Here is a 23,177-nt window from a genome sequence, read left to right as displayed (position 1 = left end):
GTGCATGGCACACAAGCTTCATGAGCACCGGATCAGTATTGCATAAAAGTGGAGCCGGACGACCCAGCACAAGTCCAGAAAATGTGGAGCGAATACGGCCATGAGACACATTGAGCTTTCTGTTGTGGTGTCCACATCCTCACTTAAAACTTTTTAGCCTATTGAAAAAAAAACTTTATTAGTTGCAGTAATACATGCAAAAGACAGAATATAAATATCTTGTTTATGTTCGAAGTTATGAATTTTTGAAGTTGTAAAGATAATTTTGGAACACCCTGTATATTAAAAAATAGTTTGTACTAAGAAATGAACCATCATTTAATTTTAATTTCCAAAACAATAATGCACTCTATAACAAAAAAATCGACGCACCAAGAAGCACTCACGCCTGCACACTGCCGAGCCAGATTACAGTCGTGCATGGCTGGAATGATGCCGACTGGGGACGTATAGTATTTAGCGACGAATCCCGCTTCCAACTGTTTCCTGACGATTATCGAAGACATCTTTGGAGACGCACAGGGCAGAAGGGGGATCCTGCCTTCACTATTCCACGCCACACTGGCCCTCAACAAAGCATTATGGTCTGGGGTGCCATTTCCTTTGACAGCCGGACCCCTTTGGTCGTCATTAGAGGTACACTTACTGCACAGCGGTACGTCGACGACATCCTAAGACCTGTTTTGCTACCGTTCCTTTTGCAGCACCCTGGGCTGGGTTTTCAGCAGAATAATGCCGGACCACATACGGTACGTGTTGCTATGAACTGTCTGCAAGCTTGTCAAACTCTTCCTTGGCCTGCCACATCACCAGATCTCTCTCCCATCGAGCATGTCTGGGATATGATAGGAAGGCGATTTCATCTGGCACGGGATGTTGATGACCTCGTTTGACAATTGGACCGAATTTGGCAGGAAATACCGCAAGAGGCCATCCGAGAGCTTTATCGGTCTATGCCACGCCGTGTGGCAGCTTGTATAGGCTAGGGGCGTGTCAACACCTTTTTGAACTTGTTACTGTAGCTCTGCAATAAGTTATTCAATTGTTCTGAAATTTTCATCATTTACTATTCTTTACATTGTATTCCTATCCACCAATTTTCGTTTCAATTGGACAACTCCTTCTTGGTGCGTCGATTTTTTTGTTATAGAGTGTAATTAACATAATTTTCAAACAAAATTAATTTATTAATTCAAAAACTACTAAGCAAAAAGGATATTTTTTTTTGTTTGACTCTACTAAATTGCAAATTAAAATAGTTAATTTTTTTTAAATAAATAAATGAATCCTTTAGTTCATACAGCACAGAGCCATCAAGTGAGTTCTTGCACCATTTTCGCCTCCAAAGCAATGTAGAGAGAGTAGCCCGAGGGCCCCCTTCCTGATATCTAAAATAAACTTCTATACGAGAAATTGAGATTGACCGGTCTTTCAATTGGTTGTTTTATGGGATCGCTTGTTTTGCCTTTTATTTTTTAACTTAGGGGGGTTGTATGTGTTGCAGTAGTGAACTGTTTGGTTAAGAGCAACTATATAGGCTTCTCAAAACACACTATGGTATTAAAGAACACTTGATTCGGTTTTGAACCCATTACGATCACGCAGTTTCCCCTGCCCTAAGAAATGATTCGTTGTTTGTTTTCCACCCTCCCTTACCGTTACGGTTGAAGTTTATTTTCGGCAAGCGCTCCTTACTTTGTGGCACTGCTACTAAAGCTTTGTGTTTTAAAGGCGATCTTGGAATAAATAAAAAAAAAAGTAAAGAGAGGTTTCGGTGGTTAAAGTTAAAATGCATTTAGGGTTTGCCTGAGTATAAATTCGGTTTCTCTCTCTCGATTGGAACGTTATATGTCGAAGATGGTGCGAGTAATTTCACTTACAAAGTGGAAAAGGGGATGTTTCGGAGAGAAGTATTCGATAGTTATTTCCGGAAAACTGAACTTTTAAAGTGATGAACAAGGATAAATGTTCTAAGGATTTATTTTTTAAGTTGTAAACCATTTTATTATTTTTTCACTAGCATAAAAAAAGCGGTTTACACTGTATTGACTTTTTTTTATTTCTTATTGAGACATTCGTGTACTTTGTATTAAGAATACTTACATAATAAAACTGATAAATTTTTAGCTACAAGATAGTTCACAGTGTAGGCAATTTTAAAATTACTATAAATCACTTAAAATTGTAGAAAAACTCACAGTTTCATTTAGTGTGTATTTTAACTAATCAAACAACGACGGCATAGTGATTTAGGTAATGGGTATGAAAATACCACACTGAGGAAAGAAGTATGGTTAAAACTACCAGAAAGTGGTAAAATTTGGCATGTTTCTGGCTCGATGGGAACACTAAGAGGCTCGTTAATTTTTACCGAAGAACTTTGGTTAAACTAACAATAAAATGTGGTTTCATAATATGTAACAAAATTTGGTAAATTGAGCAAAATTTGGTAATTTCATCATGATACTTTAGAGCACGGTATAAAATTCTTTATTCAGTTAAATTTACTTTTCAGTTTTACATTTTTTACTAAATGTGTGGTGATAGAACTATAATTTTCAAAACAAGATGGTAAACAGTTGCCATATGAATGAAAAAATTACCAAATTAGTCGGTTAAATACCGTACATTTCAGTTTTTATTACCAGAATTATGTTTTTTTAATTATTTTTTTAATAGAAATATCATTACGATACGGTACGGTAATTTTATCAGATTCTGTTTCCTCTGTGCAAGGTTTTATTCACACTGGGGGCTAGAAATCACTCCAGCTCTAAGAGGATATTACTATGCGAGAAACTTAATATCTCAAATTCTCTTACCCTTTCGCAAGTAATTTAAAATATAGAAAAAGTAAGTCTTGGCAAACTTAGAGTAAGTCATGAAGTTTCAAATCAGAATTAAAGAAGGTCAGAAAGGGATGTCAAAGAGACTTTTTGAGTCCTCGAAGCTGCTGCCACAAATATGGGCCTTTCTATTGACGAAGATAAGACGAAATTCCTAGAATTTTCATTCACAACTGTAAATTACAGTGCCCCTTTATGTATTAATGGTTATACCTTTGTAAAGAGCCGCTGTGCTCAGGGGATAGAACGCTCGCCTTCCAATGAGGTGAACCGGGTTCGAATCCCAACGATGGCTGGCCGATACGAATCCGCATCCGGCTTGCACCGACCACAGTGCTGACGTGAAATATTCTCAATGGTAGACGGATCATGGGTTAGAGTCCACTTGCCGTCAGGCTAACCGTGAGAGGTTCTCGTAGACTTCCTCTCCATGTAACGCAAATGTGGGTGAGTTCCATCAAAAAGTCCTCCATGAAGGTAAATTTCTCCCAATACTTGATTTAGGAGCTCCCTTGTCTTCTGGATTGTTTTCAAAATTACAAGACTCCGGAGTTGAACATTTGTAGTTGTAAACCCAAAAATTAGGTCGACTGTTCAACGACGGTCATAAAATTATAAAATATATCTTTGTAAGGGTTAACGCATTCAAATACCTTGACACTGTTGTTAACGATCAAAACATACTTAGAGCAGAAATCACCAATAGAGTCAAAATGGCTAATAAGCGTTTCTTTGGACTGAAGAGACAGCTAAGATTTAATCTTCTCAGGCGAAAAACAAGGTAAAACTCTATAAGACACTCATACTGCCTGTGCTACTCTATAGAAGCGAAACTTGGACCCTAAATTCAGATATACAGCAGACACTAGACACCTTCGAAAGAAGGATTTTCAGAGCCATATTAATTCAAGAAAGTGATTGCTAGCGAACCAGATATAACTTCGAGCTCTACCGACTCTATAAGCAGCCCCAAATTATACAAGTAATCTGCAGTAATAGGCTAAGATGGCTGGGCTATCTATGGAGAAGCCTTGAAAATAGCACCATGAGAATCTTCACCTTTAAGAACCCCAGAGGCAGACCCCCTGCTAGATCATAACCTAGAGTAGTAGTATTCTACTAGGTGTTGACTAGATGGCTCAATGACGACATCGAAAAGGACCTGAAAGCCCTAAACATTAGAAATTGGAAGGGAGTTGCCATGGACAGGCATTTGTCAACAGCCAAGGCCTGCAAGGGGCTGTTGCGCTGACAAAGAAGAAGAAGAAAATTAAAATAATTAATTAAAGTTTAGCTTAGGAGTATTTAAATTTTTTTTCTGCAATTGAAACTTCATGGCTTACTCTAGGTTTGAAATAATTCACTTTTTCTATACTTTAAACTTTAAATTAGTTACGGAGATGAAACAGAATTTGCTATGACAAGTTTCCCCTGTTGTTGTAGTGTTCTCTATAAGCGATGGGTAATAGCTTGTCTGGGAAGTAAAAACGGTCTCTGTACAATGTGACCACATTGCCATCCTCTTGATGTTACTCTCCAACTTGTGAAGCCTTAACCACCATGACATCATTTTTGTCAACTAGCTGTTATGCAAGGGATTTAATTTTCAATATAACAATTCATATCATATTTTTGCTTTCTTTTAAATTAATGTGGAAAAGCTGAATTTGGCACAGTCTCTAAAATACTGCGCCTCAGCAATATCTTTTTGTGAAGGTGTTTCTAAATTCTGTATCAACCTCAAAATTTCGTTACTGAAAAGTTCTATCATTTCAAAACAGTGCTTAAATTTCAAGGACAGTCTCCGTGTTGCTCTGCCTGCTTACGAATCGATTGAAAAAAAAAACTAGAATGCATTGCTCTGCAGTGAATTACTCCATGGGTACCGATAACAAAGAAATGAAAAAGTAAGCGGAGAGTTAGCTTTTAGAAACTTTATTAACAGTTCAGTTACCCCAAGATGTTAATAAAGATACTTTATAAATAAAAATAAAACTTAAATAAAGATAATTTATATTTAAAAAAAAAATAGAATAAAGAGCCACATCGAATTTTAAGCTTCCATCATTACGATATGTGTTGTCAACTTGTCACACTACTCAACAAACTGTTTATTTTATATCTAATGAATATATTTAATTTTTTTTCTTATTTTTAACATTAAGTACGTAATTTAGCAAACAGCGTCAAGTGTTCAATAGTGTGTTTAAATGGTATGCAGTTTTTATTGAAACTTTTTTCATTTGGTGAATATTTTTGTGAGATTGATTCAATGTATTAGTATTTTTTGAATTAAAATTATTAAGGTAAAACAACATTGCAAATTCATCAGTAGTACATAATTTTATACATTTAAAGAGCTTTCTTGATTGATATTTGAAACACTTTGTCTCATAAACTAATCAATCTTTTTCCTTTTGTGGTTGTTATGAATATTTACTTTGAATTTATTCTTAGCAATTTGGAAATTTCCAACACAACATTTTCCTCGATTTTATTACATTGAATTCAAACGATAAATATCACGGAGTCTATAAATTTTTGTTACTTAATTGCCCAATTTTTCCTTAATTTTTTTCTCCTTGTTCAAATTATTTAGATATTTTCGTTTAATTTCCTGAATAACTCAATCATAATATGTGATACATTTATATTGTTTGAAAAACCATTAAAATAAAATAACAATCAATTAATCAGTTTTCGTATTCGATACAGTAATTAAAATTTTACCAATTTGTCAAACTAAGAAATATACACCTCAGTTCTGCGCTGTTGAATTCCTAGAGTTAAGTTGTTTCTAGATTTGAGATGTAAACTTTGATAAGTATCAGCGACCCCAAATTTCGTTTCAGAGCATAGAATTTTTTCCTTTTCTTTTTCCATTTTAAGATTCCATTATTTTCTTTGGTTGTAGCAGACGAGTTTCTCGAGTTAATTATTTTTCCAGCCCAATGGAGGCTATGTTACAGCGCGTGATTATTCACGACGGTGTCAGAGATCGTCTGCTCATTCATCAGTCACGTGGTACAAAGCGGAAGGATACAGCGAACGGAGGTGGGTGAAAAGCTTTTACATCATAGCCAGAAACCGATGGAAAATTCATTCTCTTCTCTTATATTTTGTTGCAATCTTTTTCCCCTCTCGACCCTTTTACCCTACCTTTTTCATTATTCCAATACAACGCGTTTTTTAATTTAGGTTGCGATCCTTTTTTCCAGAAGACCGAGGTGCAAGCATTTAATGTGTGCGCGTGGGGGGTTGGAACGCAGCTGCACTTTTTGCTTCACCTATCACTTCTGTTATACTTTTTTCTACAAATATTTCCTACTAATAGAATTATTTCGTTTGAGACGGAATCACCTAGAAAATATTTGTTTGATTAATTTAAATATTTCTTATCTGTTTGTTGTAGCAGTTCAGAACACAGTGGCGGTTTTCTAAAAATATTTCCCACAAAAAAACATTATTTCGTTTAAGAAGAACTCAAAGCGAAAATATTTTTTTGATTAATTTAATATTTTTATCATATACTTTATATCAATAAAGAAAACTGGGGCTGTTTTCTATAAGTATTTCTAGCGTACAGCATTATTTTATTTAAGAACTTCTATGCAATAATATTTTTTTTGATTCATTTGAATATTTCTAAAAAGTCTGTAATAACCATTAAGAGCACTGTGGCTGTTGTCTACATTTCTTTCTAAACTATCTTTTCGTTTTGGAAGAAGCAAAAGTTAAAATATTTGTTTGATAAACTTAAATGTTTCTAATAAGTATATAATGACAACAAAGAGCACTGTAGCTGCTTTTTATAAATACTTTTCACTAAAAAATATTTCTTTTGCTTAGAAAGAACTGAAATTAAAAATATTTTTTTGATTAATTTGAATATCTTTATTAAGTACCTTGTGACAATAAAGAACACTGTAGTTGCTTTCTACAAGTATTTCTAGCTTAATGTATTATTTTATTTTGCAAAAACAACACAAAAATATTTATTTGATTCATTTGAACATTTTTAAAAAATCTGCGATAACCAAAAAGAGCACTGTGGCTGTTGTCGATAAATATTTCTCTCAAAATTTTATTTTGTTTTGGAAGAACTCATTGTAAAAATATGTTTTTGATTAATGAAATTTGTTTGATTGATTGAATGTTTCACTCAAACGAGTATTTTATAGCGACAAAGTTGTTGTATGACAACAGAGACAATTAGAGATAAATATTTTTCATTAAAAACATCATTTTGATTGGAAGGAACTCTATGAAAATATTTGTTTCATTAATTTAAGCACTCTTGGAAGTGTGTTAAAAACCATAAAAAGCACTGTGGCTGTTGTCTAATTTTATTTCCTTCTAAATATCTATCTTTTATTATATTTCTTACTAAAAGAATATTATTTCATTTCGGAATGACTTAATCTGAAAATATTTGCTTAGTTGATTTAAATATTTTATTTTATTTTATAACCGTCGTTTGTTAAACAGCCGATTCAATTTTGAGTTTACGAATACCAATGTTCATCTCCGTAGCCTTGTAATTTTGGACCCAATCCAGAGGACAAGGGAATCCTTAGACCAAGCATAGGGAGAAATTTGCCTACGTAGAAGACTTTTTGATGCAACTAACCGGCATTTGGGTCACATGGGGAGGAAAACCACATAACTTCACACTGTTAGCCTGGCGGCAAGGGGACTCTAACCCATGATCCATTTACCACTGAGGATATTCTAAGTCAGCGCTGTGGTCGGTTGAATAATATATTTTTGAAAAGTGTGCAACAATATTAAAAGGCTTTCACCTCCTAATATTTCTCAAAAAAAATTTTTTTCGCTTAGGAAGATTCTATAAAGGAAAATATTTAAATATTTCATCAAGTAGGGTGAAACGATGAAGAACAATATGGATGCTATCACTTGATTCTAATAGCGTTTGCTAAGGATTTCAAATTTTCCTCAACTTAAAAATTATTGATGTGCCCAACGAGCACCGTAAATAAAAATCCGCGATTTTAAACTTGTTTTGTAACGAAATAGTTTTTAATGTAAGAGAAATGGATCATTGTGCTGAAAATTTTCACTTTTGAATCAAACGCCAATAAATAAATAAATAAATAAATAAATAAATAAATAAATAAATAAATATAAATAAATAAATAAATAAATATAAATAAATAAATATAAATAAATAAATAGATAAATAAATAAGTAAATAAATAAATAAAAATTAAATAAATAAATAAGTAAATAAATAAATAAAAATTAAATAAATAAATAAATAAATAAAAATAAATAAATTAATAAATAAATAAATAAAAATAAATGAATATAAATAAATATAAATAAATATGAATAAATAAATTTTAATATTGTTTTGTTATTTAGTCTCATATATGTAAATAAAACTGTTTTCTTTGTTCATCTTAAATTGTTTTTTATTCCTCTTCTTTTGTGAACACAAACTTCACTTCCGTAGGTAAAAAAATAAGTCATGTCCATATATATTATTAAATACAATATCCTATCTATGTAGATACCGAAAGCTTATTTTCTAAAACATTTATAGCAATGTCTTAAATTTGAAAGCCTATGCAGGTTATTTCAGATTTTCTGTGTTATCAAATTAATTCCTTCAGAAAATTTCTCAAATGGCGACTCTTTAAAGAAGTATTCCATTTTTCAGTTTTTACCATTTGTTGTAAAATAAATAAGACATATTAGCACACTTTTTGAACAACAAATGATTCAATAGCAAACTTAGCAGAATATCGAAGCTAATTTTGATATATTTCTTATTATCGATGGTTTATTTCTTACAATGTTTCTCTTGAGAATGACCTATAAATATGTAACGTTAAGGGATAATATTTCGTAAAGGGAGCGTTAGTCTCTCGATTTTGAAGAGTAAATTACATTTCTCTTTTTTTTTCTAAATCCTCTTTTGTCTGATTATTTGGGAAAAAAATCACTATTAGGAGACACGTCTAGCTCAGACACTTACAAAGTATTGTAAACAATGAAATAATTCAATTCAAAAGGACATTTTCCTCCAATTAAGAGCCACGCTGCGTCCCAGATGCCCGAGAGTAGCAAAAATACAATGCAAAGAACTAGGTAGGAATTTATTAAAAGATATGATATATGCCAGGTCATGTACAATGTCATGCTAACTAGGAGATTCTGCAAAAACCTCCGTAATTGCTTTAAATTCACTTTTTTTTATTTTTTTCTTTTCTTTCTTAAAAGATGATATTTTACGACAACAAAGAATTTTGGTGATAAAATATATAGTTGTAATAATTTTATGTAACAGCTTTTTGCTAATAACTGAAACGAAATAAACGATTACGTAACTTTGAAAAATATTCATCTTTATTTGAAAAAAATTAAATTTAGGAATACAGAATTCGGCCATAACACAATACCTTTTTTTGGGTTTTTAAATCATTCTTTTCCCTTTTAAAACTTTTCTCTAAACTGATTTTTTCTGAGTAAATGTATGTTTTAAACAATTTAGAGTGTTAAAAATTGCATCAACACTTAATACTTATGGTTAACTAATTTTTACTCCTTAACGAAGTCTATGGTTTCTGATTAACATACATATTAACATTTTTCTCCTTGACATGTGCTTGAAAATTTATTCACTTTAATCACGAAATCATTTTATGAATCAATTCTCTGTTTAGTAACTTAAAATGGATAATTTAAAAGAAATAAGGATTATATTATTTTCTAGTCAAATAAATCGTGCTTTTTCATGAAACAAATTCAAATATGCATAAGGAATTAAATTTAAAAACATAGATAGTTTCCTAATTTATTTTTTTTATTTTCAAGCTGTTTGCCGTTGCTTTTCGTTAACATATTTTTACGATTGTGATTAAACAGTTTTCAGTTCTTCAGTTTTGAATACATTTTTTTATAAATATGTGCATTTTTAATACATTTTTATACTATATTTTTATTTATATTTATAAAAATATTTATATTTAAAAATTCAAACAAATTTAAAACTAAGATCACATTAGATAACATTTCTATCTGATAATATAGGTAAAGTAGATTTTCCTTACTAAATTTCCGAATCAATATTATTATTAACAAAATCTAGTTTAAAAACTGTCTAAAACAATTCTCCACTTTCCACTAGCCAAAAAAAAAAAATTAATACTAAAAGCACGCGACCAAAAGTGATTTTTAAGTTAGGTTTATTTTTCACGTAACTCTTAAAATTTTTAAAACTCTGTAGAACTAATTTTCAAACGGCTGCTTATCATTGAAAACAAAATGCGAAGAACACCTTTTCAAGTTCCTGTATTATAGAGATTTTTAGCTCATCTTTTAAATATTTTAGAAAACTGTGAGTACAGGTGATTTTAAAATAAACAAATAGTATTAAACAAAATCTACAAATATTTATCCCAGCATATCTTTTTATTTTATTTTATAACCGTCGTTGAACAGCTGACCCAATCTTGGGCTTCGACTGTTAATGTTCAACGCCGTTGCCTTGTAATTTGGAGAACAATCCTGACGACAAGGGAATTCCTGGATCAAGTATTGGGAGAAATTGGCGTTCGTAGAGGACTTTTCGATGGAGCTAATCTGCATGCGTGTTAGATGGAGAGAGTAACTACGAAAAACCTCTCACGGTTAGCCTGATGGCAAGGGGACTCCAACCCATGATCCGCTTACCACTGAGAATATTTTACTTCAGCACTGTGGTCTATTCCAGTCGGATGTGGAAATCGTACCGACCAGCCATTGCTTGGATTCGAACCCGGTTCACCTCATTAGAAGGCGAACGCTCTATTTCCTGAGCCATCACGGCTCGAGAGTTTCTGGTTTTTAATTTTGTATCCGTCGTTGAACAGCCGACCCAATTTTTGGTTTACGACTACTAATGTTCAACTCTGTAGCCTTGTAATTTGAACCTATCCAGAAGACAAAGAAACTCCTGGGTCAGTACCCCCAGAGGTATTGATTTGTTATGGGAACATGGAGGACTTTGCAACTCGACAAATTTAACGTGCATCATCAGTCACCATTTACAACACAGGGAGTCGTCGGCCCGTGGGGATCGAACCCACAAACTCTTGGACATAGGCTCACTGCCCTATCAACCAGGGAGAGTATGTTTTAATTTTTTTTAAATGGGTTATGCTGATTATTGTATAAGTGCTAAATACTGAAATTAAAATGCTAAAAATCTCTTTCAAAAACTCGCCAAACTCAACTTTATTTATCACCTTCATTTTTCTCGTCCTCTCCCCCTTTTATCATCTGCTAATATAAAATTTCAAACTCAAACTCCTAACAAAAATTTTCAATAGATTCTTCGACACACTTAATATTAAAAACAAAATGGCACAAATATTTATCCATAAATATCAGTAAGAATGTTTAAAAATGCGTTTCAAAATGTTTAAAATTACGTATCGTAAAACGTAAAAAATGCTTTTAAAAATTGGAACCATTAAAAATGAAAAATTGAAAAATTTAAATATCAACCCAATTTCAAGATGAAGAATAATATTTTCGAATCTTTCAGAACTTTGAGCTGGATTTTAAAGATGCGCTTAATATAAATAAATACACAATTCAACAAGAAAAAAAATTCCTGTAAACTTACCGTACTGCATGGTAATGACATTTCTGAAAGAAAAAAAACATAATTTTGGGTAATAAGACCAAAATATATGATATTTAAACCATTAATTTGGTAATTTTTTCTCTTTATGTGGAAGTGGTTTACCGGAAATTCTGGTTTTTCAAAATTCTTGTTCTTATAATGACTATTATTTACGGCTACCATTTAGAAAAAAAAAATACTAAACTGAAAGGTAAATTTATCCAAATAAATGGTTTTTCTGCTCTACTTTAAGGTAATACTATAAAATTACTAAATTTTACTCATTTACCAAACTTTATCATATATTATAAAGCAGGGGTTTCCAACTTATATGAGGCCAGGGGCCGCAATTAAAAACACCAGGCAAAGGGTGGGCCGCAACTTTATCAAAATTTTATATAGGACTCTTTTGTGTTTGAAGAGGCATGACATATTACTGTTAGACCTTTATTAAGTTGTACAAAACAAAAGTATTGAATTACAAATTAAACTAAGAAGTTGATTTTTAGCTGAGAAGGAAATTTTTTTGCAACGTTAGTATGTTAAATTTCACAGAAACGAAGAAATTAGGGTTCTTTTTAACGAAAGAAAAGTATTTTGAACCCATATAGATTTTTTACGGAAATTGTCGGCAAAAAAAAGACAACTAATATATTTCGGTTCGCGGGCCACAAAAAAAGGCTTCGCAGACCGCCATTTGGTAACCACTCTTATAAAGCCATATTTTATTATAAAGCCCTATTTTATAATAAAGCCATATTTTATTATAAAGCCATACTTTATTACAAAGTTATTACCAAGGCGTCTCGTTAATAATTATCGAGCTTTTTAAAGTTTCCATAGAGTCAGAAATACGGTAAATATTACCATATTCTGGTAGTTTTGAACGTACGTTCTCAGTGTATAATCTAAACATAAGCTTCAACTTTTTCTTTAACCAGAAATACTTATTATGTGATTGTTATAATTAAGTTAGCATCCCATAAAAGCAAAGGAAGGCAGAAAGGAAAAAACAATTTCTCCCTCATCATCTGATTGCGGTGCAGCGGCTCTCTTTAATAGCAAAGCGAGAGAGATGCTGAGCATCTTATGAGATGAAGACATTGTTCTCGGAGAGAGAGAGATGTCCCTTATAACTAATACATAACCCATGTCGACAATTGCATTTACAAAAGCAGAGAGGTACGGGGGGAGGTTCCAAGTTCCATTCACATGGGCGACGCTGTTATCATCGAGGGCTTGCCTCTTAATTGCCCTTAATTACCGGACAACAATGTAACCCCGTGTCGGCCTAATGGATTTGACAATGGCGCACACATATACTGAATAATGTATCATAGAGCGAGCGAACTCGGGCCCAATTAAATGTAATTGCCGGACTGGGAACCGACTAATTGGCTTCATTACACTCCCCGCAGTAATCCGTTTAAGAGAAATTATGTAGCAGAAATTTAATGTGTAACCTTCGCCTGTGTGTTCTTCCTTAATTGAGTTAAGGCGTTTGGCGAGGGAACTTTCTGCCGAGGAGAAAACGTCCAAGGAATAAAGGGGGGGGGGGAGTAAAGATGTAAATTGGGGGGACGTGGTCGCCTGGCTAAAAATGGAACACTTCTCTCTGTTGGGATGAAAATTTATGTGGAAGAGAAAAACTGAAGATTGTGAGCAGCGAGAGAAGCTGACGATCCATAAAGTTATTTTTTGAAGGAAAAAAAAAAGGTTCCTCGACGAAGAGAAATTGGTAATTGGTTTATGTGATAAGGAAATGCGGGTTTTAAGAAAAAATAAGCGAAAATCGAATTACTAGATTAATAGCTCTGTAAGATGAAGAGTAAACTTTGAGTGGCTTCCGAGAGGCTCTTCTTTCTCGCAAGGAAGCATGTAAAGTCGTTAATATATTGAAGAGTTTGCAGATACGTTTTATGCGTTTAAGTATTTTTGCATACATACAAGAATAAAATATTAGCAAGAATACTGACAAGTATGCAAGCAAAATGTATACTTTGACATAAAAATGGGTGTTATATGCAATCTTTATTCAATGCTTGAGAAAAATAATAATAAAAAGTAATTAATTGCTATTATTAAAGGTTTTCAGTTTTAGAATTATTTTAAATGGAATATTTTAGAATTATTTTTATTATTATTATTTTTATTACTTATTATTATTTAAGCCTCTTCTTTCTCACAAGGAAGCATGTAAAGTCGTTAATATATTGAAGAGCTTGCAGATACGTTTTATGCGTTTAAGTATTTTTGCATACATACAAGAATAAAATATTAGCAAGAATGCTGACAAGTATACGAACAAAATGTATACTTTGACATAAAAATGGGTATTATATGCAATCTTTATTCAATGCTTGAGAAAAATAATAAAAAAAAGTAATTAATTGCTATTATTAAAGGTTTTCAGTTTTAGAATTATTTTAAATGGTTTTACGTTAACTTTTAAGTGATAAGAGGTTTGATTGTTTGACTGGAAATCGGAAATTAACTTTTAAGTGATAAGAAATTTTATGTTAATTTTTAAGTGATAAAAAGTTTCGTGTTAACTTTTAAGTGATATGAAGTTTTATGTTATTTTATAAGTGATAAGGAATTTTACCTTGACTTTTAAGTGATAAGTGGTTTTACGTTAACTTTTATGCGATAAGAGGTTTTACGTTAACTTTTAAGTGATACTGTCGTGATGTAAAAATAAGCATATTTATGTGAGAGGGGTGTGTTTTAGAAAAACAATAGAATGAATTAAAAATTTGAAATTGCTCTTTATTACACAGTTAGTGAACTGTAAAAATTAATTTTTAAAAAGCAAAAAGAGGAAGAAAACAGAAGAAAAAAAACAGTTGTTGTATAACTTTTCTTTGATGAGTTCTTTCTGTCTTGAAGGGTCTACGGCCGCATCAATAGGACATACAATTTTAATTTGTTCGAAGAAAAAAATTACAATAATTCGTAAAATTCACTTTATTTCCCGATATTTCTCGGTAATACTATATTTCGAATTTTATTGAAAGAGATATTAGGCCCTTGAATTGTAAACGTTGAAACTGGTGTGTCCGGTGTAATTGTGTTTGGTGAATTGAGCATGAAAAAAGCAAAAAAAAATGTCACATCAGCACTATCATTAGGAGGTACTTCCTACAATATCAGAACACAAAACTGTCTACTATCCAATGCAAGAATATTTAAATAATCTAAAAAATATAATTTCATTTCAAATGTAAAAATCTAAAACTTTAATGAAATCGTTCGAACTGAATCAACTGAATAAAAATTTTAAAATTTAGCATTTCTTTATACATTAAATACTGTTCAACAGATTTATTTAAAATTTATCATTTAAAACTGCGTAGTTTCTGAAGATGCACTTTTTTTAAAAAAAAAATATTCTAATACTTAGAATTTTAAAGCATTAGTAAATTAAATGATAAGAAATACTCAATAAAAGCAAATTTTTGAGGCAAATTATCTTTGAGTAATTAATATTCTTATTGGGTCTACATAAGTGACTGAAGAACAAAATATTCTTAATTCTACTTACGGAATTCAGAAATATATTTATAGGAAAACATTTATGAATAAGCAACAATTATAGCAGCAAATTTTCGTGACATTACAGAAATTTTTCTCTCAGAGTTTCTGATTTTAGTTCATAAATTTTCCGATAGATGGTGTCGTCAGTACCTTTTATTGTTTTTATCTTATCTTTTATCTTAGTTCCTATTCCCAAGTTGATAAATATAAATTCTGTTCTCAGATTGCGACATATATTATTGGCTGATAGTATACATTTTGAATACACTTTAATGTGATTTCCAGCTGTTTTTCTTTGGTTTTCATATTTATTACTTGGAACGCCATCTGCTGAATAAGTTTTGAACTAAAACCAGTAACTCTTGGAGGATATATTTATGCCCTGTGACATAAACTTATTGCGTTACTTTTTTAAAAAATTCTTAACCATTTTTCTGTTACAAATTTAAAAGAACTCTTTGTCAAATTTAGAACAACCTGTATTTGGTGAACGGAACTGTACAATAAATCGTGATATTATTGTCTATATTATACAAACAAAATACATGAAAAAATTAATTATTTAATAACTACCACACAGTTTTTCCGTTAAAGTACACTTTTTATTCTAAGAAAATCACGGTCTTTTAACATAAAATGATTCCTTGAAACCTTATAAATAGTTACATTTTTTATTGTTAAGATAGATATAGTTGTTACATAGTTAGAACTATAATTAAAAACTTTGCTTCGTAATTATCGGAACCATAAAAAACTAAATCCATCTTCTCTAGAAGGGAGACTTTTTTTTGTTTAAATTGCTTTTCCGAAGGGGCTGTTCAAAAAGTACGTACATAAAAATGGAGAAATTTTAACCCTCTACCCCCTTTCGTACATTACCGTACTTAAGGTCTTACTACCACCCCTTAGAGTACGTACATTTTATTAGTCTACCCCCCTTTTTCATAAAAATTAAAATAATTATGCTTCAAATAAAATTATATATTTATTTAAGGAGTGAGTAGGCAAAAGTCAAATTTAAATTTGGTGTATGGTTATAATATACGTACTTTGTATAATACCTCCCCCCTTCCCATCGTACAAAACCGTACAAAATAGCAAATACCCCCCCCCCCTTCGAGATGTACGTACTTTTAGAACGGCCCTGAACCATGTACTTACAAAAATTTTCACTTACTATAGTTACAGAGAGTGTCAAATTTGGTCTACCTAAACTATCAATAGCAAGTGTCAAATTTATTGACCCTTAAATTGATTGATTAAATATAAATAATCTATATATATATTTCTCTTACACGGCGACAAAAAAAGCCTCATTACAACCCCCCTAATGGCAACGCTAGAAAATCGACCAATGATTGCCGCTAAAAATGTCACATGCAAAATCTAGCTGAGGTGGCTCAACATATAGCGCTTTTAAAAACGGAAACTGAAATAACCAGTGAGATCATCAGCTGCGGCAATCTCATACTATTAAGCTAGGCAGAAGTGAGTAGTCTTTGTCGATAGATCTCTATTATAGTATTTTGTCGAAAGCGCTTTTTTTCACGAATTTCTATATTACGAATTTATTCGACGATTTTTGATTTATATCACGAATTTATTTGTTTTATTATTATTATTAGTTATTCATTGAAAAATGAGTCTCAGTCGTGCTGTTACGCTTTAAGATTTTATACTATGGAACAATTCTAATAGGTTTAACGAATTACATGTCATTTATTTGAATTCAAATTTATTTTAATGACTTAGTATTCACTAAAAAGATATAATTTTTTTTTTTGAAAAAAGTTGTTATATGGATTTGAATGATTGTTTTGAATTTTTAGAATTTTGTGCATTTGCAATGTACCTAAGTTAGTAGCGAGCGAAGCAAACCATATAAGATTGCGTAGCAATTTTCAGGGGTTGGCGAGCGTTAGTGAACAGGGGGCGCAACCCACTAGTTTAATTTAAAATTCTTTTCTGAAATTATTTATAAAACATAATTTTAGCGTAGTTAGTATAATTGTGTAATTCATTTGAAATGGAGCGTTTCGACATTGCTACACGTTATTTTCCCATTTACAGTAAAGATAATTCAAAAATGGTCAAAACCTGCACATCTAAAAAAACAAGTACCAACTTCCGGCAAGAGCCCTGATGACTCAGGGGATGGAGCGCTAGTCCCGCAATAAAGGGGACTCATGATTTAATCCGAGGGATGACTTGTTGATACGAGTTCTGCTTCTTTGCCGACGAAAAATATCCTCAATTGTAGATGGATTATGAGTTTGAATCCCTTCGCCTTTGGGCTAACCCTGGGAGGATTTTGCGACTTTATTCTCCATGTGAAGAAGATGTGTGTCCATTAATTTAAAAATTCCTTCACGTAGGCTAGTTTGTCCCAAAGCCTAATCCAAATGTCCCCTTGCCTTTTGGATCGGATTTACAACTGCAAGTCTAAGTAGTTGAACATTGATAGTTATGAATCCCAAAAATCTCGTCGGCTATTCAACGGCAGCTATAAGATTAAATGAAATCTCAGGCAAACTGGGAAGTACCCCCCTCATAGTAAGGGGTGAAAAAGTGCATGATTTAGCTCGTCAGTTTTGGTGGTAGAAAGAGAAACTTATATACACCGCTATTGAAAGAAAAATTGTTTTCGATATAGATTTTTCGCTAAATCAAAGGAAATCAATCTTGACATTTATTCTGACATTTCTCCTCTATCCTCTCCAAAAAAATGCGCATTATGTTGTGCAACTTTTATCACTTATATGAGGAGGATACTTAAAAGTTCGTCCCAGGTTAGAACTTATTTCTTAGGATGTCCATTAAAAACCCCATTTTTATACTGTAATTCATAGAGCACAATAGGAGAGATCGGTTATTTATTGCTGGCTAGCCACTTATTTAAGTTTATATGAGGCATAGTAACGCTTAGAGGGTTCAAAGTTTCACTCCTTTTCCTATAACTATTACACGCATACTTTCGTTAGGTCATGGGAAATTCAAGTTTTCTCCATAACAAAAAAATCGACGCACCAAGAAGCAATCATCCGATTGCTTTGAAATTTCGTATACATGAATGTTTTTAACAGATATGGCTGGAATGAAGCAGACTGGGAACGTATAGTCTTTAGCGACGAATCCCGCTTCCAACTGTGTCCTGACGATCATCGAAGACGTGTTTGGAGACGCACAGGGCAGAGGGGGGATCCTGCCTTCACTATTGCACGCCACTTGGGCCCTCAACAGGGCATTATGGTCTGGGGTGCCATTTCCTTTGACAGCCGAACCCCTTTGGTCGTCATTAGAGGTACACTTACTGCACAGCAGTACGTCAACGGCATCCTAAGACCTGCTTTGCTACCGTTCCTTTTGCAGCGCCCTGGGCTGGTTTTTCAGCAGAACAATGCCAGACCACATACGGCACGTGTTGCTATGAACTGTCTGCAAGCTTGTCAAACTCTTCCTTGGCCTGCCAGATCACCAGATCTCTCTCCCATCAAGCATGTCTGGGATATGATGGGAAGGCGGTTGCATCTGGCACGGAATGTTGATGACCTCGTTCGACAATTGGATCGAATTTGGCAGGAAATACCGCAAGAGACCATCCGGGAACTTTATCGGTCTATGCCACGCCGTGTGGCAGCTTGTATCCAGGCTAGAGGCGGGTCAACATGTTATTGAACTTGTTACTGTAACTCTGCAATAAATTATTCAATTGTTCTGAAATTTTAATCATTTACTATTCTGTACATTGTCTTCCTATCCACCAATTTTCGTTTCAATCTGACAACTCCTTCTTGGTGCGTCGAATTTTTTGTTATTGAGTGTATTTCGACTTCTAATGATAAAAATTAATACTTTTTAATTTTGTAATAACTATAAAAAATTATATATAAATTCATACTTTTATATTATTGCTTAATAAATCTGTTTAGAAATTTTAATAGACAAAATTTTACGTAATTTTCTCTAATACGTGCCTCTATCTCGTAGAAATTTATGCGAGAATCCTGTAGTTTACTGAAAGAAAGCCAGCTACTGGAAGTTCCCACAAAGTCTTGAAAATTCTAAGAGGGTTAAAAATTTTACAATTTTTGCAATTAATTATTAAACAAGTGATTTTTACTTATTTATTTATTTAAAGTGTAAGAAATTTAAGCAAAAGTTATATCTTTCTTCTAAATTATTTCCTTTTTTGCTTCGTAATAAATACAAATATTCATGAATAAATCATATGAAGTTTGATTTTTTGCTGTATGTTTTTTACAGACTAAATTTTACATATTTCTTTGGTATGTATATCTCTATTTAACTGAAATTTAGGCGAGAAGTCTGTATTTATTGCAGGAAAGGCACTAACCTTACTTGGAGTTCTTGCAAAGCCGGGTAAACTCTCAGAGGATTCGAAGTTCCACTTTTTTTTTACTTTTTCTTTTCTCCCTTCTTCATTTTTTTTTTCAAGTTACTACACGCGTAATTTTTTATACAGTGTATGAAATTTAAGCAAAAATATATCTTTCAATTAAAATATCTTGATAAATAAATACAAAAACTCACAATTATTTTTTTTCAATAAGCACAAATATTCGAAAAAAAATTACGTAAAATTATTCTAATAAAATCATTTTTTTTATATTATTACTTAATAAGTCTTTACAGTAATTTTAATTGTACTTACAAGAATTTTTGAATCTGCATACTTTCTCTGATACGTGCTTCTTTTTGTAAAATATCACGTGGCAAGCCTGTTTCTTAAAGGTAGGGAAACCATGGTAGGAAACTTAAAATTCGTACAAAGCTCAAATAACTTTTAAAAAGTTTCGAAATTTTTTTTGTTATTTTTTTTTTTGCTTACGCTTTGTTGAACAGTGCATGGAATTCAGACAAAAAAAATTTCTTTCCGATATATTTTGATATCTAAGTATAAAATCTTTCATTTTTTACATCATAATAGATAGTTTTCAATAAAAAAAATATCTATTAGATTATCAACTAAATGTCTAAATAAATTATTTAGTAAAAAGAGTCATGTGCTAAAAATCAATTTTGCATAAAGTAAGGATATTTTAGTGATAAAATTGGTTAGTTTATCATTTAAATTCAATTTGATAAATTTGAGTAATTTATTATTAAATAATTCAATTTAACAAATTAATACTTGGTAAAATTAAGAAATTATGTTTGAAATTTGTTTTAAAATCACCAGATTTTCATGTTTTTTCTCAAAAGTTAAAATAAAAACACTAAATGTTTTAATAAATAAACCCTCGATGCAAAAATAATAATTATTTATTACTAAAAACAGTTGTTATAGTGTATTGATGATTTTGTAATCAGTTTGTCAATCATTTTAATAATTGAAAAATTTTTGAAAATTGTTTTGAAACCTTCTTGGCTTTATGACTTGTTGCAACGTTAAGAAAAAAGTCTTGAAGAATTAGATAAATGGTCAACTAAAGAAACCATTGCAATAAAGATTTCTAAAAATCAATTGATAAAGTTCCGATATTATTTTTAATTTTTGTCTGTTATTTTCAAATCAATTGATAAAGTTCCGGTGTTATTTTTCCTTTTTGTTTGTTATTTTTAAATCAATTGATAATGTTCAGACGAATTTTGAACTTTTATACAATCTGTCAAATTATCAAAACCAATTTACGAATTAGAAAAAGTAAATTTTTGTTTTGCTTTATAACCAACTAGATCAACCCCTTGTTGTGAAGTTAAAAAAATACTATAACGATTTACTAAATAAACCTTTGTTGATAAAAAATAAAATCTTCTTGTTTTAAAGAAATTGAAAATATTTCTATGGTTTATAAAAGCTTATTCAATAAGCTTATTTGAAGCCCATTCTTACTCAATTAGTCAAACTATCATAGCCAATTGTCGAAATGAATAAATTTTGTTTAAGTTTATGTTAAAACAAATCAATTTAAGATCTTACTATAAAGAACAAAGCACCTGAAAGTAAATATCAAAATTTGAATGACTAAAAATTTCATTTTTATTTCGAGAAATCCTGAATTTTTATGCAAATTAATCGAAAAATATTTGCAAGAGTGATGATTATAAATTATTTCAAGTATCAAATCCATATAAATGCTTTTATAAATATTACAGCGTAATAAAGAGAAACTTATTCTAATTAACCTGAACATGATTCTGTCATACATTTTTAGTTTCTAATTAGCAATACGAGGCACATTCTCTGCACGAGGCTGATATCCCCGCCACATCTAAATTTAATCTCCATACCTATATGAAGGCACGGAAAAGTCTGCATTCGCTAGGAATTCGAATCTAATAATTGCAAAACCATTTGATTGCATAAACACTGATAGAGAATTGAATTAGCTGCAATAGCAAACAGAATTCTAAATTAGATGATATCAATTATCCCTTGCAAGAGAGCAGAAGCTTACATCGATTACGCCTAGTGGCAGATTCGCTATGCAAATTTTCTGCAGTTTATCAAAGCTGGAATTTCTCCCTTTAATATGATTAAATTCACGTACAAGTTGAATCCATTCAAAAGCACTTAACGAATTCATCATATATTCTCAGGAAGATACCGTCGATGAATAATTTGACTCGAAACTTTTAAAACCGTATTATTTTGAATCATTCAATGGATACAAGACATTAAGGTCCGATTCATGCTTACACTACAATATGTGTTTAAGTCGATTTTGAAAAAGGAGTTCCATTAGTCGAGTACTACGTTTAAATTGCTCATACTTATTTTTTTTTCTCGTGAAAGGTATAACAAGGTATCCGAAGTTATTATTAAAATAAAGTCTTCTTTCTTTCTCAATACATTAAATGCTAATATTACCATTAAGGTTAAAAAATATTATTATAAAAGTTAATTTTCAAACCGGAATTGTATCATATATTCATCATATATTTTCAGGCAAATTAATCATCGACTCGAAACTTTTAAAACCGTATTATTTTGAATCATTTAATGGATACAAGACATTAAGGTCCGATTCATGCTTACACTACAGTATGTGTTTAGGTCGATTTTGAAAAAGGAGTTCCATTAGTAGAGTACTACGTTTAAATTGTTCATACTTATTTTTTTTTCTCGTGAAAGGTGTAACAAGGTATCCGAACTTATTATTAAAATAAATTCTTCTTTCTTTCTTAATACATTAAATGTTAATATTACCATCAAGGTTAAAAGATATTGTTATAAAAGTTAATTTTAAAACCAGGGTTGTACAGCCGACCCATTTCTGAGTTTAAAACCAGCAATGTTTAACTCAGTAGCTCTGCAACTTCGAACCCGACCCAGAAGACGAAGTACCTCTCGGATCAAGTATTGGGACAAACTAGCCATTGTGGAGAACTCTTTGTAGGAATTCACCCGCAATTGCTGATCATGAAGAGGTAAACAGCATGAAAATCTCCCATGGTTAGCCCGATGGCAAGGAGATTCTAACCCATGATAGGTCAACCGGTGATGGTATTTTACGTCAGTATTGTGGTCTTTGTGAACTGTGAGCGAAATTTGAATCAACTAACCATAGCTGGGATTCAAGCCTTATTGTGAGGCGAATGCTTTATTCCCGAGCCCCCACTACTTTTGTTATAAAATTTACCTAATCTGATCAAATCAGATTTTTTAAGTCAAACGAATGCTTAAAATTAAAAGGTAAAAAACAATTCTGAAAATTCGTCATTTAGTAAAAAGCGTGCATTATTTCACCATTAAACTGCCCATTATTCTCCATTAATTTCCCCATTGTGCATTATCTCATGCTTAGTTTTTTTTAAAGTAAATTATTAAAAAGTAATTACGAAAACTACGTAAAGTAGAAATTACACAGATAATACAGTTGCTGTTGAAGGGGTCACTTCATGCAGCTAAATCCCAAACATATACACATAATGTTAAGAAATGTAATTTTTTATAATTTTCTTTTATAAAAATTAATAATTTGCATAAACTTTACATATTTATATATATTTACAATTTTATAATATATAAATATATATATATAATTTTAAAATATATTTATTTATAACTTTACATATTTATAAATATGTATACGCTTTTGATTTATTTAAAGAAAACCTTTTTTTTTTCAAATTTTGATTGAAATTTTTTCAGAAAATTTATGTTTGGTATTGCGCGTTAAATTTTTGAAACGGAA

This window comes from Parasteatoda tepidariorum, chromosome 3 (genome assembly GCF_982258835.1).
Source record: "Parasteatoda tepidariorum strain Cologne lab strain chromosome 3, Ptep-v5.0, whole genome shotgun sequence".
Classification (NCBI taxonomy): domain Eukaryota; kingdom Metazoa; phylum Arthropoda; class Arachnida; order Araneae; family Theridiidae; genus Parasteatoda; species Parasteatoda tepidariorum.
Note: the sequence above shows the minus strand (reverse complement) of the source record.